Source organism: Phascolarctos cinereus, unplaced genomic scaffold (assembly GCF_003287225.1).
Source record: "Phascolarctos cinereus isolate Bilbo 61053 unplaced genomic scaffold, phaCin_HiC Scaffold_5;HRSCAF=322, whole genome shotgun sequence".
NCBI classification, from domain to species: domain Eukaryota; kingdom Metazoa; phylum Chordata; class Mammalia; order Diprotodontia; family Phascolarctidae; genus Phascolarctos; species Phascolarctos cinereus.
The window spans coordinates 51,085,972-51,100,482 of NW_027555958.1; the positions used below are offsets into that span (position 1 = coordinate 51,085,972).

The following is a 14,511-nucleotide window of genomic DNA, read 5'->3' on the forward strand; positions in this document are numbered from 1 at the left end:
ACCACCTAGTTGCCCAAGTGCTCTCTTACCATTTCCTTACTCTCTTGGGTAACAACTCTTAATTAGCTGTTTTGTTCAGTACCTTCCAATGCAATGGAGAGCCATCTCTAGAAGTCCTGATCTATATCTTGCCGCTGAACACAGATGGCTCCAAAGGAGAAAATGAGGCTGTTGACTTTGCACAGCCCTGCTTCACTTACATCCAATTTACTTGTGTGTCATGGCATCACCTCCCTGAAATCATGATCCTTTTTGAGAAAATGAAGGATAAACAATAACAATGATTTTGAGTAAAAGACTTTACTTTTGAGTTCCATTTCTACCACTTAGTGGGGCTGTCTGACTTTTGGTAAATTGCTTAACTTCTAGGGGTCTCAGTTTCCTCTTCTGTAAAATGAAAGGACAGAATGAAGTGATCTTTAAAGTTCTTTCTGACTTTGAAATGTTGCAACTAGGAAGTTTGGTCTGGGGCCCCTTGCACCATTATTTCTGCATTTGGAGGTGGATGACATAGGGAGCAATGGCCAGTGGGTTGGGTTGGAGAGGGGAGAGTGGATAATAGCATAAACATTAATGCGAGAGGGAATCAATAATGCATTAACATTACTTATTTACTTGGAACATTCTGAACTGCTGAGTACAAGCAAGAATCTGAGAACTTTGTGGCCTGGCTCCATTTAGGGGGGAGCCCTGAGAACAGTGTGGGTGAGACCACAATGAGTTGCCTCCATATTCTCCCCTCTCTAGCCCATCCTCCACACAGCTTCCAAAACAATCTTCCTCATGGCACAAATCTGACTATGATGCTACCCTGCTCAAAAATTCTTGGCGGCTTCCTGCTCCCTCGAGGATAAAATAGAAACTCTCCAGTTTTAAATAACCAGGCTCTCATCTAGCTTTCTAGATGTCTTCCATATCACTCTCCTTCACCATTTCAACAGAATGTCAACATCTTCAGAACAGGATCAATTTTTACTTTTTTTTTCTCTTTGGCTTCAGCTATCAGGTGTTTAGTAAATGTTGGACAGGTTTGGATTGAATTCTATTAATAATAATAATAGCTTGCATTTATATAGCATCTACTATGTGGTAGCACTGTGCTAAGCATTTTTACAAATATCTCATTTGATTTTCACAACAACCTCGGGTGGCATTAATCAAAGAAGACTTTATAAAGAAAGGAGGAAAACTGAAGGTGAGTATATGGTTTTTGAGATAACTCAGAGAGAGGAAGGAATGGAATAAATGCATAATATTGAAGATTACCCTGAACAAAATTGCCTCGAAGTTGTGGAAGATACGAGTGGAGATAAGATGGTCCCTAGTGATCCATAGTGACTCCCTGGCCTTCACCACAATGCCTTGGGGCAATGGCCTGCCCACCCTGGCAGTTCCCTTATCCATTTCAGACTTTCCACCTTACAATATCTCACTGCCTCTGTGGCCCCATTCTCCTCTAGGTGAGTTCTTCCTGGAATCTTCAATTTGAAGGAGGGCCAATGCCTGCCATCTTTCATTCTTCTCCGGGTTCTGCTTCTGACTCTGCTGACTTTTTCTCCCTCCTCCAGTCAGCCCCCCTGTATTGTGTTGTCTTTCCCCCCATTACAATGCAGTTTCCTTGAGGGGAGGAACTGTCTTTCTTTTATGCTTTTCTTTGCATTCCTAAGGTTTAGCACCATACCTGGAACATAAGAAGCTTAATGAAGTCTTGTTGACTTCACTTGAAATCCCATGAAACAGAAAGTTGGGCCTGATCTTGAATGTGATGGGAAACCACTGAAAGCACCTTCCACTTACGGAAGGTAGCAGGCATCTTCCCTAAACCAAAAGGGAAAGTGCTTGGAAAAAAAAATAAGGCTCTTTACAAATTGGAGGATTTATCTAATGATAATATGATAATAAAGAAGGATTAAATAAGGATTCAGAATTTAAGCATTAAAGATCTACCACAGATGAGCAGTGCTAGTGAGGAGATTAAATTATGTAAGGAAGATTCTATTGGGATTTAGGCTGAGGCTTCAGGAATGGAGAAGAAAGGATGGGTTTGGGATACACCATGAAGCAGCTATAATTTGCTGACAGATGGGATGTGTAGAGTTAAAGGATTATAGTTTCATGCAACAAGCATTATTTAGCAACTACTATGTGCCAGGCACTGGGGATACAATAACAAAAATGTTATTGCTGTTTCCCCAGGTAGAAATTCTGGGACAGCGGGCCCTCTCAGTACCTCAGGCAACTCTCTAAAACTGCAAATTTCAGAACAGTTGCTGATCTGCATTGGTAGAGGGAGTTTCCTCACTGGGAATTACATACTCTGATGAAATTATTCATCTTACCCTCCAGGAGCTTAGGGAAAACAACTCCCACATATACTATAATAACATATACATGTATGATATATGAGGGAGGTAAGTGATGCAGTGGGTAGAGTGCTGGACCAGCATTCAGGAAGAGCTGAGTTCAAATTTGACCCCAAACACTTGGACAAGTCATTTAACCACTGTATGCTTCAGTTTCCTCAGCTGTAAAATGGGGATGATAACAGCACCTACCTCCTAGTGCTGTGAGGCTCAAATGAAATATTTGTGAAGTGCTTAGCACAGTACCTGACACATAGTAGGCACTTCATAAATGTTTGTTCCCTTCTCCCTATGTCATATATAATGACATAACACACATATATGCATATGTATTTTATATCTATCTAATGGTAGGGGGAGTCCCTATACCCCTGGTGTCAGACTCAAATAGAAACAGGGTCACTAAACCATGTATAAGGATCCCTGTGGGATGCATATCGACTTTAAAAACCATATATTAACATTATCTATATTCTATTGTATTTTTATTTGTTTTGTTAAATATTTCCCTATTACGTTTTAATCTGATTCAGGCAGTACCTGAAAAGTATTGTGGGCTGCAATGCAGTCTGCAGACCACATGTTTGACCCTATACCGATAAAATCACAAGTCTGGTTCAAAGGAAAAAAAAAAAGAGCCACCAACAGACTTTGACTTCTCTGCAATATGCGACACCATTGACCACTTCCTTTTTCTGCACATTCTTTCCGGTCTGGGTTTTCCTGGAAGGTTCTCTCCTGCTCTCCTCCTCTCTGCCTAGCTGGTTCTTCTTAGTTTCTTCTTCTGGATCAGCAACTACATCTCTTATTTCCTGGTTTCTTCCCTCTGGGCTCTCTCTCTTAGTGATCTCATCAATTACCATGGATTAGATGATCAACTCTATCCAGATCTCTAGATCCCACCCTGGTCTCCCCTGAGCTTTAGTACCACCAACTATTTATTGGACACCTCCAACTACATGACCCAAAAGTACCTGAAACTCGATAGGTTTAAAATGTAAATTTATGAAATTTTAAATATTAAATTTACAGGGGCAGCTAGGTGGCGCAGTGGATAGAGCACCGGCCCTGAAGTCAGGAGGACCTGAGTTCAAATCCGGGCTCAGACTGAACACTTGACACTTGCTAGCTATGTGATCCTGGGCAAGTCACTTAACCCCAATTGCCTAAAAATACGTACATATGTGTGTGTGTGTGTGTGTGTGTGTGTGTGTGTGTGTGTGTGTGTAAAATTTACATTACATTTTATTTAAATTAAATATTAAATTTAAAATAAATCATTTTGGGGGCAGCTAGGTGGCACAGTGGGTAGAACACCGGCCCTGAAGTCAGGAGGACCTGAGTTCAAATCTTCACTCAGACCAAACACTCAACCCTTACTAGCTGTGTGACCCTGGGCAAGTCACTTAACCCCAACTGCCTAAAAAAAATCATTTTTTATTCATGAAACTCATAGTTTTTGCATTTTTTTCTAGTTTCCTTGTATCTACCAAGTGTAATATTATCTTTCCAGGCACCTAAGTTCACAATCTCTGAGTCATTCTTGCTTCTTCACTCTCTTTCACTCCCCATATGCAGTCAGTTGTTAAATCTTGTAAATTGTATCTCACATTTCATACAGGTCTCCTCTCCACTCACCTGACTGCCCCCCTCCCCCAACCCCACCTGGGTCAGTCCTTCATCACCTCCTGCTTGGACTATTTTTAAGAGCCTCCAGATGGGTTTCCCTACCTCAAGTCTCTTCTTGTCTCAGCCATCCTCCCCACTCAGTTGCCAAATTGATCTTCCTAAAGCACAGCTCTATCAGTGTTACTCCCCTGATTGGTAAGTTCCAATGACAACCTGCATCTAGAATCAAATACCAAACTCCTCAGTCTGACATTCAAAGCCTTTCTCAATCTAACTCCAACCTGCCATCATGGTTTTAGTATATTACTCCCTTTTCCATACTCTATATTACAACCAAACCAGCCTCCCCACTGTTCCCTGTACATATCATTCCACCTTTTGCCTAAGTTTGGCACAAGCTGTTGTCCATGCCTAGAATGCAAACCCCCAAATGGGGTCACAAGTCAGGACTGAAACAACTCAGTAACAACAAAAGAATGACCCTTCGCACTTCAGAACCCCTAGCTTCTCTCAAGGCCCAGCTCAGCTGTTTCTGATTACTCCAAGTTACCTCCTAACCCCAAACTCAGAGGCAGCTAGGTGGCTCAGTGGATAGAGCACTGGATCTGGAGTGAGAAAGACCCAAATTCACATCCTGCCACAGACACTAGCTGTGTGACCCTGAGCATGTCACTTAATCTCTGTTTGCCTTAATTCACTAGAGAAAGAAATGGCAAACCACTTGATATATTTCTTAAGAAAATCCCTGAACAGGGTGGTACACGGGGTCATAAAGAGTCAGACATAACAGAACAACAAGAAAGACCCCAGATAACCTTCTGCTTACTTTCTATATGTAGCGGGCTGTGCAACCACTGCTATCTGCTCCTCACTCTACTGCTGATTTCTGACCAGAATGGATATAAATATTCCTTTTCCGCTCTGGATAGCAGCTATCACAGGACCTATAATTCTCTTTATCCTTCTGTTACCTCCAAGTCCCCCGCCAGAGACAAGACTTCTGAGAAAAACACTTCAGGGTTAGCGCTATCTCATTCTCTCTTCTGGGGATGATTCGTCCTCAGTTGTTTCCTCTTAACTGCAAGTTTCCAATAAGCAAAAGCCATGGTTAACACTGACTATGAATGTCCAAAACAAAGAAAGGCAAACTTTCCCTGTGGCAAGAGGGAAAGGTTTCCCGCCTCTTTGAGAAAGCCCAAGAGGGGAAAGGGAATATAAACTTATTGCCTTGGAGGTCTGCAGTCTTCAAGTTTCAGGGATGCAGCACCTGTCCCTAAAGTCCTCCTGCCTATTGAGCCAAGCAGCCCTGCTTACTTCAGTTACTTCTACCTGCCCTTCCCTTCTCCCTCTCCGCATAGCTTCTTATAGTTCTCTTTCTTGAACTCCATGGGTCTTCTATTCCTTCAGTTATGAGTTGGATACCTCCTCAAGTCTGTACCCTGGAGTCCCTGAACTTTTACATAGACCGATAATTCTTAAATAATCTCTTCTTAATCTATTTTCCAATGAAATATTTCATATTTTCTTCTATTTTTTCATTCTTTTAACTTTGTTTTACTGTTTCTTGGTATCTCATAGAGTCATTAGTTTCTACTTGCCCAGTTCTATTTTTTAAGGAGTTCATTTCCTTAGTGAATTTTTGTGCCTTCTTTACCATTAGGCCAATTCTGGTTTTTAAAGTGTTATTTTCTTCAGTATTTTTTGTGTGTGTGTGTCTCTTACCAAGCTGTTAATTCTCTTCTCAAAATTTTCTTGCATCACTTTTATTTCATTTCTCATTTTTTCCTCCACCACTCTTATTTCTTTCTTTAACTCTTCCAGGAATTCTTGTTGGACTTAGGTCCAATTAGCATTTTTCTTTGAGGCTTTGTTTATAGCTGCTTACAGAAGGTAGTATTTTTTTTTTATTCTGAACCTAAAAAATAAAACAAGCATTTCCATAACAAAGTAGGATAGGAAAAAAAGATGCACATGAAGCTGCAAATCTATTATGTACAACTTGCTATTCCTTTTTAATATATATTAAAGTTATCATGTAACTTTTTTCCTTTTTTTTATCTTCCCCCCACCTTAGACATGGCTACCATTAAACACAAATATGTATATGTATTTGTTATATGTATGTGTGTATGTAAAATAATTCTATAAATACTTCTATTTATCAGTGCTTAGTTTATGTCTTGGTCTTCTCTGTCATCACAGTATCTCTTTATGTTCAAATTCTTTTTTATTGTTGTTATTGTTTGTTCATTTTTCAAGTCTATTTTTTGACTTTATACTAAAGTTGGCGCTGCTCATGGTGGGGGTGGAGTGGCTCGGGGAAATGGGGTCAGTTGAGGAGTCATTGTCCCAAGCTTCAGGCTTTTTTGTGTTTTTTTTGGGGGGGGGTCGGGTTTTTTTGGCAATTGGGGTTAAGTGGCGTGCCCAGGGTCACACAGCCAGTAAGTGTCAAGTGTTTTGGTCTGAGGCTGGATTTGAATTCAGGTCCTCCTGACTTCAGAACTGGTGCTTTATCCACTGTGCCACCTAGCTACCCTGTGTTGCTGTTTTTAGAGCTAGTTCTGGAAGTCTGCAAATTTTTGGTGCTTCCAAGGTGATGTGATTCTGGGAAATGTATCGTCACTGCTGTCCTGTTATGTGCTCTGTTCTTTACCCGGAAGGGCCCCTGGTCCCCTGCAACCACAAGTGCTAGCTGTCTCTCATTGCCTTGAAACTATGACCAGGTCCCTGCTTTTGCACTGTGTATGAGTAATATAGTTGCCAATCAGGGCCAGCTGTACCCACGGCCAGCAAAAGTTCCCTTGTAATTTCTTTCTGACCAGTTGTTTGATCCCCTTACCGTCTGTGGGCTGAGAGCTCCCGAAGCTGCTGCTTCTGCTACTTCAGCCACTGAGAGTACGGGTTCTGGTAAAGCTTCTACTCTAGCATTACATACTTCCCTTGCCAACCTCCTAAATTTTGTTGGGCTGGAAAAATGTTTCATCCTGACATTTTGTTGGCTCTGCCACTCCAAAATTTGTTTTGAGGTATTATTTTAAAGTTTTTTGGAGGAGAATGTTGAGAGAATTCAGCTAGGTTGCTTCAAATCCACCATCTTGACTTGCTTGTATGAAACTTTATCAAAAAATCCCTTAGCATGCATTTTGAAATACCTAATATGTGCCAAGAAACATTATTTTAATGGATCTGGCAGCACCTCAGCTCTGGGAACAGGCACAGATAAGACTGGTTTGTCTTTGTATCCCCTCTTCTTTTTCAAGTCTCCCACTCTCCCCTCTGCCTCCTCTGGAATCTGCCCCTAATTCCTTTGGGAAACTCTCTCAACTTTTCTAGGAATCGTCTTCCTGATCTGAAAAATGCAAACACTACTATCCATATTCCTTGATGAAGCAAATGACAAGTCCCATTTCCATATAGTTTTAAGGTTTACAAAGCACTGTTCTCATAAAACCCTTGGGAGGTAGGGAGTGTTGTAGAGAGAATGGGGAGTGGGGTTGGATTGTGAAGAACTGGGTTTACATCCTATCTGTGTCATTTACTTCCTGGGGGACCTTGAGAAGGGAACAAACATTTATTAATCACCTACTATGTGCTAAACACTTTACAAATATTATCTCATTTGAGAAAGCAACAACCTCTCTTTCTTCAGTTCTTCATTTGTAAAATAAGGGTTTTGAATGAGAGGATCTCGAAGGTCCCTTCCAATTCAAGATCTAGGATTTATTGATAAGTTTCCTATTGTGAGATTGTTATTCAGCCAAGAAGCATTTATTTATGTGAAAATAGGTTCAATATGAATGTATACATAGAGCCTATATCAAATTGCATGCCTTCTTGGGGTGGGGAGAAAATTTGGAACCCAAAATCTTATAGAAGTAAATGTTGAAAACTAAAAATTAATACGTTTATTTTTTAAAAGAAGCATCTATTAAGCACTTATGATGGCACAGTAAGTGCTGGGATACAGAGAAAGGCAAACACATGGTCTCTGCCAAGGACACACAAGATATGTCAAGGGAAGGTAATCTCAGAGGGAAAGGGGGCAGTGTGGCCAAGAAATGGCCTTGGGAACTGATGGAAGCCAGGAGGTGGAGGTGAAGAGATAAAATTCCAAACAACTTGCCCATAGTCATACAGCTAGTAAGTTTTGAAGCCAGGGTTTATTAAAACCCAGATTTTCTGATCCATGTCGGGCAGGAGGAAAGCATTACGTCAGGCTAACATACAGTGAGTGGGCAGGCAGGTATTGGCTGGACCCCTACATATATTTACGTCCCAGAAACACAAAGATGGCACAGAGGAGCACCCCGGGTTCGATCTCTCCCAGAAGACTGGGAGGCCGCTGTTGTCCCACAAGGTCAGCGATTGGAGTCAGTGGTTAGCTGGGGGTGGGGCAGAGAGAAGTGGGAGTGAAGTGAAGGGTAGCAGAGGGAATGGCATGTCCCCGTAACTGATTTATTCTTATAAAATGTACTCCCGGGGAGGGCCCCTGAAGGACTTTCTTCCTGGGGTGGGGGAAGAATACCGCCTGTTGTCTGCTCAGGGGAGACAATGCCCAGTCTGTGTGCACGTGGGTCCTACGGATCCAGCAGGAATCAGCTGCCCTTGTTTCCTCCTCCGCGATTACAATACTGCCCAGTTTGAAGCCACCCTTCCCCCTTATCCTCTTCCCCCCTTCTCTTCCTCCGTACCCTCAGGGAGCCAAGGAATGGGATTTCATCCCCTCCCCCTCTCTCGCCCTGCTCTCTTGGCAGCAGCAGCCGCCGCCGCAGCCAGCCTCCCGGCCCACTTGGCTCTCGGTGGGTTTAGGATTTCAATCGCAGGTTTCTGCCATCCCTCATTTAGCGTCGCCTCTTGTCTTCCCTTTCTCTCCAGCACACGAGGCAGACTCTGATCCCGGGCGATCTGGACAGAGCTGATGAGGAGGGAGCCAAGGCTGCCAGCCTGCAAGACGACAGAAGCTCTGGGCTCCGGGGCTGGCTGGCCGGCCAGGGCGCGGGGCGCCGGGCACTGGGGAACAAGGCAGTGTCTCCTCGGTGGCTCGTGGCTGCAGCTGCTCCTGCCTCGGCCAGCCATAGCTATCGCTAGGAAACCGGACAAGAAAACCTTTCCTCAGGATCCTGGCCAGTGCCAGTGGGCAGCTTGCCAGAAAGCAAGACATCAGCAATTAGCCAAACGCCCTGCTGGGCAGCCAGGGCCCTGGGTGGGCCTGAAATAGAGGGGAGGCTGGCCTGGGGTTCCAGCAGCTGCAGGTGGTGACTTTTCTCCACTGGGTCTGCAAGCAAGCCGGACAGACTCGGTTTGAACAAACATAAACTGGCCTGCTTTTATGCAGGTTTGTTACCAGGGCAGCAGAGCCACAGGCGACAGAGTGAAGTGAACAGGCTTGTCCTGAGACTCTGGAATTGTCTTCAACAAAAATTCAATTCATAGGATCCAGCCATCAGAGCTAGAAGACATCCCAGTCAGTCAGTCAGTCAACAAGCACTTTCTATGTCCCAAGCACTGTGCTAGACCCTGGGAATACCAGGAAAATTGAAAAAGAAAATCAAGCAAGTAATTCTTTGAATTTAGTCAGATTGCTTTGTTTTTACAAGGAAGAAACAAGTCCCCAGGGACTTGTCTAAAGTATGCACAAAGAAAGTGACAGAGCTGTGACTTCTGACCAGTATACCTAACTTCAGTGCTCTTTCAATAATGGCAGAACTCGAGTAGCTAGGTGGCACAGGGGACAGAGCACCGGCTCTAAAGTCAGGAGGACCTGAGTTCAAATCTGGTCTCAGACCAAACACTTGACACTTACTAGATGTGTGACCCTGGGCAAGTCACTTAACCCCAGTTGCCAAATAAATAAAAATTTAAAAAAATAAACAAGTGACAAAACTGATAGATTTATAACTTTTTGAGGTCTGGAAAGCCCATAATAACATTAGTTCACCTGAGCCTCACAACAACCCTGTGATGTATTCTAAGTTATCATTATCCCCATTTTACAGATGACGAAACTGAGGTTAAAGAATTTGTCCAACACACTGTCTCCCCTCGGTTACTGAGTGTGTCCTATGTATAACTAGCTCAGCTTGTGGGAATGCAGATGGGGATGCAAAAGTTAAAAATAAAAAGGCAGCTGTTACCTTAGGAAAAGTTACATATAATAGATGAAATGAGACAGGTGCACAAAAAATACAGACACTAGGGAACATTTGATAAGGGCCCAGGAGGGAGTCTAAATAAAATGCTGCCATCTTTCTTGCCTTGTGACTTAGCTGATCAATTCACACTAAGATGTTAGAGGTTTAATAAGCTAAATTTTGGAACAGAAGTCTTGATTAGCAATTCTTAATCAAAAGAACAATTTGATTAGGGTAGAATTTCAGGCATGGGATAGAAAGAATGTAAATAAAAATAGGAGGCTCTGTCTTCTCCATGTGCCACAAATTGGAATGTTTGCTGTGTCTTTGGCTAAGGTAGGCCCTTCCCATTTTGATCTGAGAACTTGATTTAAAAAAAAAATTAACTTTTTTGTTTAAAGGGTAGTAACCTGAGGCAGAAGGAAACTAAATTACATCTTGCCTTAATTTTGTCAGTGCTGGAGATGATTTGCCATTGTCATAGTTTAGATTAACATAAAGGATTTGAATGGAACAACCAAGCAGAAATTCTGAACTTTAAAAAAAATTATTTCTTTTCCTTGCTCTCCCCACCTCATTTACTGTACTATCACTGGATTCCACTAACATGTATGCAGTATCTGTTGCATGCAAAAAACTTCAAAGTCAGAAAGTTACTCAAGAGAAGGAAACTGTCCTTATGGAGGCATGAACGTAGAATGTAAGCATCTTGAAAGCAGGACATGTTTCAGTGGCTTTTGTCTTTATGTTAGGAAATCCGGGCAAGTGCAGGCAGCAGGGTGAGCCAGGGTAGTTGATATTACATTTATATCTTTGAAATGTAGTGTAGTGCCTTGCAGATATTGGACATTTAATAAATCTTTGTTGGATGCAATTTATAATCCAGTAAAATTGAAACTTTATAACTGGAAAGGATCTTATTCTGATCTAGCTTTCCATGGCCATGCAGTAAGTAGAAATCAAGTCAATAATAAAAAAGAGTAATGAAATCAGCATTGCCATTGCCCCAGAAAAGAGTGTGTCAGCTGACTCCTGGATACCTCCATTCGCTCTGTCAATGACTTTCTAGACCAAAATATTTCTCCCTCGCCATCAGTCCTTATATTTCCTGCCCCCCTTATTAGAATGCAATCCTCTTCAGAGTAAGAATTGTGTGGATTTTGTATCTTCAGGACTTAGGAAAGTATTTGGCACATAGTAAGATTTATTAAATGAATATTTACTCAACAAGGCAAGTCTACAAGCATTTAGTAAGTGTTCTCCATGTGCCAGGTACTGTGCTAAGCTCTCAGAATATAAATGCAAGTAAATAGAATGGGGGGAGGGGTAAGCAGAGGGCAGGAGTGGTGGAGAGTCAAGGGCAGAGCCTGGTTGAGGAATGAAGGAGGGAACATGATTGGTCTGGGCACTTTCCTTAAAATGGAAATTCTGGGAGGAACTGACCAATCAGAGGAAAGGATGCAGGTGTAGAATGAACTTCCAGAGTGAGAAGTCTGCTATGGAATGGTGGAGAGAGTCATCCATCTGTTCATTCATTCATCATTTGGCCATTGCCACCAAATGCCACACACAGGGCAGGCAAGCCAGCCCAGCTGAAGCAGCAGGGCACACTGAGGTAGAGACAAGAAGCAGCACGTGCCAGGCAAGTCAAACCACCGCCATCTTCCTTCAGATCCTGGTAGAGACAGCCAGGACTTTGAACCCAAGGGCCTGAGGAATAACAATGCTGCCAGCTCAGTGCCCTCAGCCATCATCCTTGGAAGCAACCCCTGTGGAGCTGCAGCCTGGCAACTGCTCCTTTGGGTGATACAGACACAGATACTGAAGACCCAGAAAGGAAAGCTCTTGCCACCAAAGTTCTTGGCACGACAGCAGAAACTGAGAGGATTTCATCAGTGTGACTGACATTAAAGAAGAGGCATTACATGTGCTTTGATTCTGTACCCCAGGACCGTTAACTTGTGCTTGAAACCTTCCGTGTGTGTTATCTCCCCCATGAGAATGTGAATTCCTTGAGAGCAGGGTTTGGCTTACTTTTCTGTTTGTATCTCCAGGACTTAGTACAGTGCTTTGCGCATAGTAAATGCTTAATAATTGCCTCATTTATCCATTCATCTAGTCTACCTCCCTCACTTTATACAGGAAAATACTGAGAGCCAATGAGTTTATGTGACCAGCCTGGGGTCCCACAGCTAGTTGGCAGCAGGGTTGAGAAATGAACTGGGACCTTGGAGTTTCATGCAGGATTCTTCCCCGCAAACATGCTCCATTTCTGGTTTGTTGAGTAGAGATGAAAAACTGTCCTCTAGGAGTCTGTGGGATCTGGTGAAGCTGCGTTTTCCTCCACAGCTATTCCAAGACCAAGCTGGAGAGGGGAAGGTGATTTCCTTAAAGAATGTATCTGATCATGTCACTCTTCTTCTCAAGAAGCTCCAGTGGCTTCCTATTCTCTCCAGGATCTATTACCAAGTCCTCTGGCTTCTGAAGCCCTTCACAATCTGAATCCTTCCTACCTTTCCAGTCTCCTTCATGTTACTTCCCTCCACATGCTCCATGATCCAGTGACGTCGACCTGCTGCTCTTCTTTGCACATGAAACCCTCTCTCCTGACTGTGCTTTTTCAGAGGCTATGCTTGATGCCTAGAATGCCCTACTTTCTCACCAGTCTTCTGGCTTCAAAACTCAGCTCAAATCCCACATTCTGTAGGAATCCTTTTTTGGCTCCCATCACTAATCACTTCCTCTGTAATGGCCTTTCATTGTCACTGTATATCTCTTGCACAAAAAAAACTGTTTGCATGTTGTCTCTTTCTTTAGAAAGTGAGCTTCCTGAGGGCAGGGACTACAGGTTTTGCTTTTCTTTGCAGTCTCTGAGCACAGTACTGGACACACAGTAAATGACTTATAAATGCTTGTTAGCTGACTAATTTTCTAGCTCGGGCTAGGATTGGAAGAAATAATAATAATAACATTTACGTAGCAATTTAGAGGTCTTCACAGTTCTTTACTGAAGTTACCTCTATTGAGAATACTTGCTCTAATTTGCATAGCTGTAAGGCTTACTAGGCACTTAACATTAATCATCGCATTTAATCTTCACAACAACATGCATGGTGAGGTTGGCACTACTATTGTCCCTATTTCACAGATGAGGAAACTGATGTTGAGAGAGATTAAATGAATAAGGATCATATTACTAGTAAATATCTGAGGAAAAATTAGAAACCAGGCCTTCCTGACTCCAGGTGCTCAATGATATCCATGATATCACTTTAATACAAGTCAATAATGTGGGAACCAGGAGACCAAGTTACAGGTTGGGAAGTCAGTGGTTTCCTACGAGTGAGAGCAAATAATGTCTAAGAACCAGGAGGAGAAGGAGGAGGAGGAGGAGGAAGAGGAGTAGATGATAATAATAATAATAATAGTTAACATTTCTATAGTTCGTAAAGGTTTGCAAAGTACTTTGCAAATATTATCCTCATGACAACTTAGCAAAGGAGTGCTAGTTATTATCCTTGTTTTACAGATGAGGAAATAGGCTGACAGAAGTTAAATGACTTGACCTGGGAGCCAGCTAGTAAATATCTGAGGCCAAATTTGAACTCGGCTTTTCCTAACTCTGACACCAGCATTCTATCCACTGTGCCACCTAGAAGTGAAATAGATATTCAATGATTGTCTCTAGGCAGAAGTTGAGCAAAAAGAAGAATATTCAGGCATAGGAGGTCCAGGCAGGGAAGAGTTGAGAGTCTGATTCAGGTTCTTGAAAGTAAGGGGTTAATGAGCAGAAGATATTCAATTGACCCTGAAGCTAGGGTCCCTTACCAAAGGCCCTTGTCCTTTATAAGGAAAGCTCCCCTAATAGAGTGTAAGCTCCCTGAAGACAGGAACCATTTCATTTTTTTCCAGCACCCATCACAGTTCCTTGAACATAGTAGGTGCTTAATAAAAGTTGACTGAATTGAATTCTCAACTAGGTAGGAATTATATTGATATGGCAGACTGGAAATAAGGCTAGGCAGCTGATTAGGATACATCATGCTGAAGTATGCTACAAAAGGCTTTAAAAAATAAATGCGTGCCTATTGGGGGAGCTAGGAATTGGTCTAATTCTGGAAAGGAATTTGGAAGCATGCCCCCAAAGTTACCAAATTATGCACGTCCTAACCTAAAGAACGCAAAGAAAGAGAAGTATACATATGTACAAAAATATTTATGGTAGCTTTTTTTGTTTCAGCAAAGAACTAGAAACTAGAAATTGGCTGAGCAAATTATGATATACAAATGTAATGGAATGTTATTGCAATATAAGAAACTGAGAAAAGTACGGTTTCAGAGAAACTCTGAAAGACTTGTGTGAACTGATGTAGAGTGAAGTGAGAAGA

At 42.3% G+C, this 14,511-nt stretch overlaps 1 long non-coding RNA gene across 1 annotated transcript in view; it reads left to right on the top strand.

The window, feature by feature from the left end:
* Positions 1–12,219, top strand: part of LOC144457517 (uncharacterized) — a 47,667-nt gene extending 35,448 nt beyond the window's left edge. Inside the window, exon 2 of the long non-coding RNA XR_013486870.1 lies at positions 8,868–12,219. This is a non-coding gene — a long non-coding RNA (uncharacterized LOC144457517). The remainder of the gene's footprint in view (positions 1–8,867) is intronic.
* Positions 12,220–14,511: the final 2,292 nt, after the last annotated feature.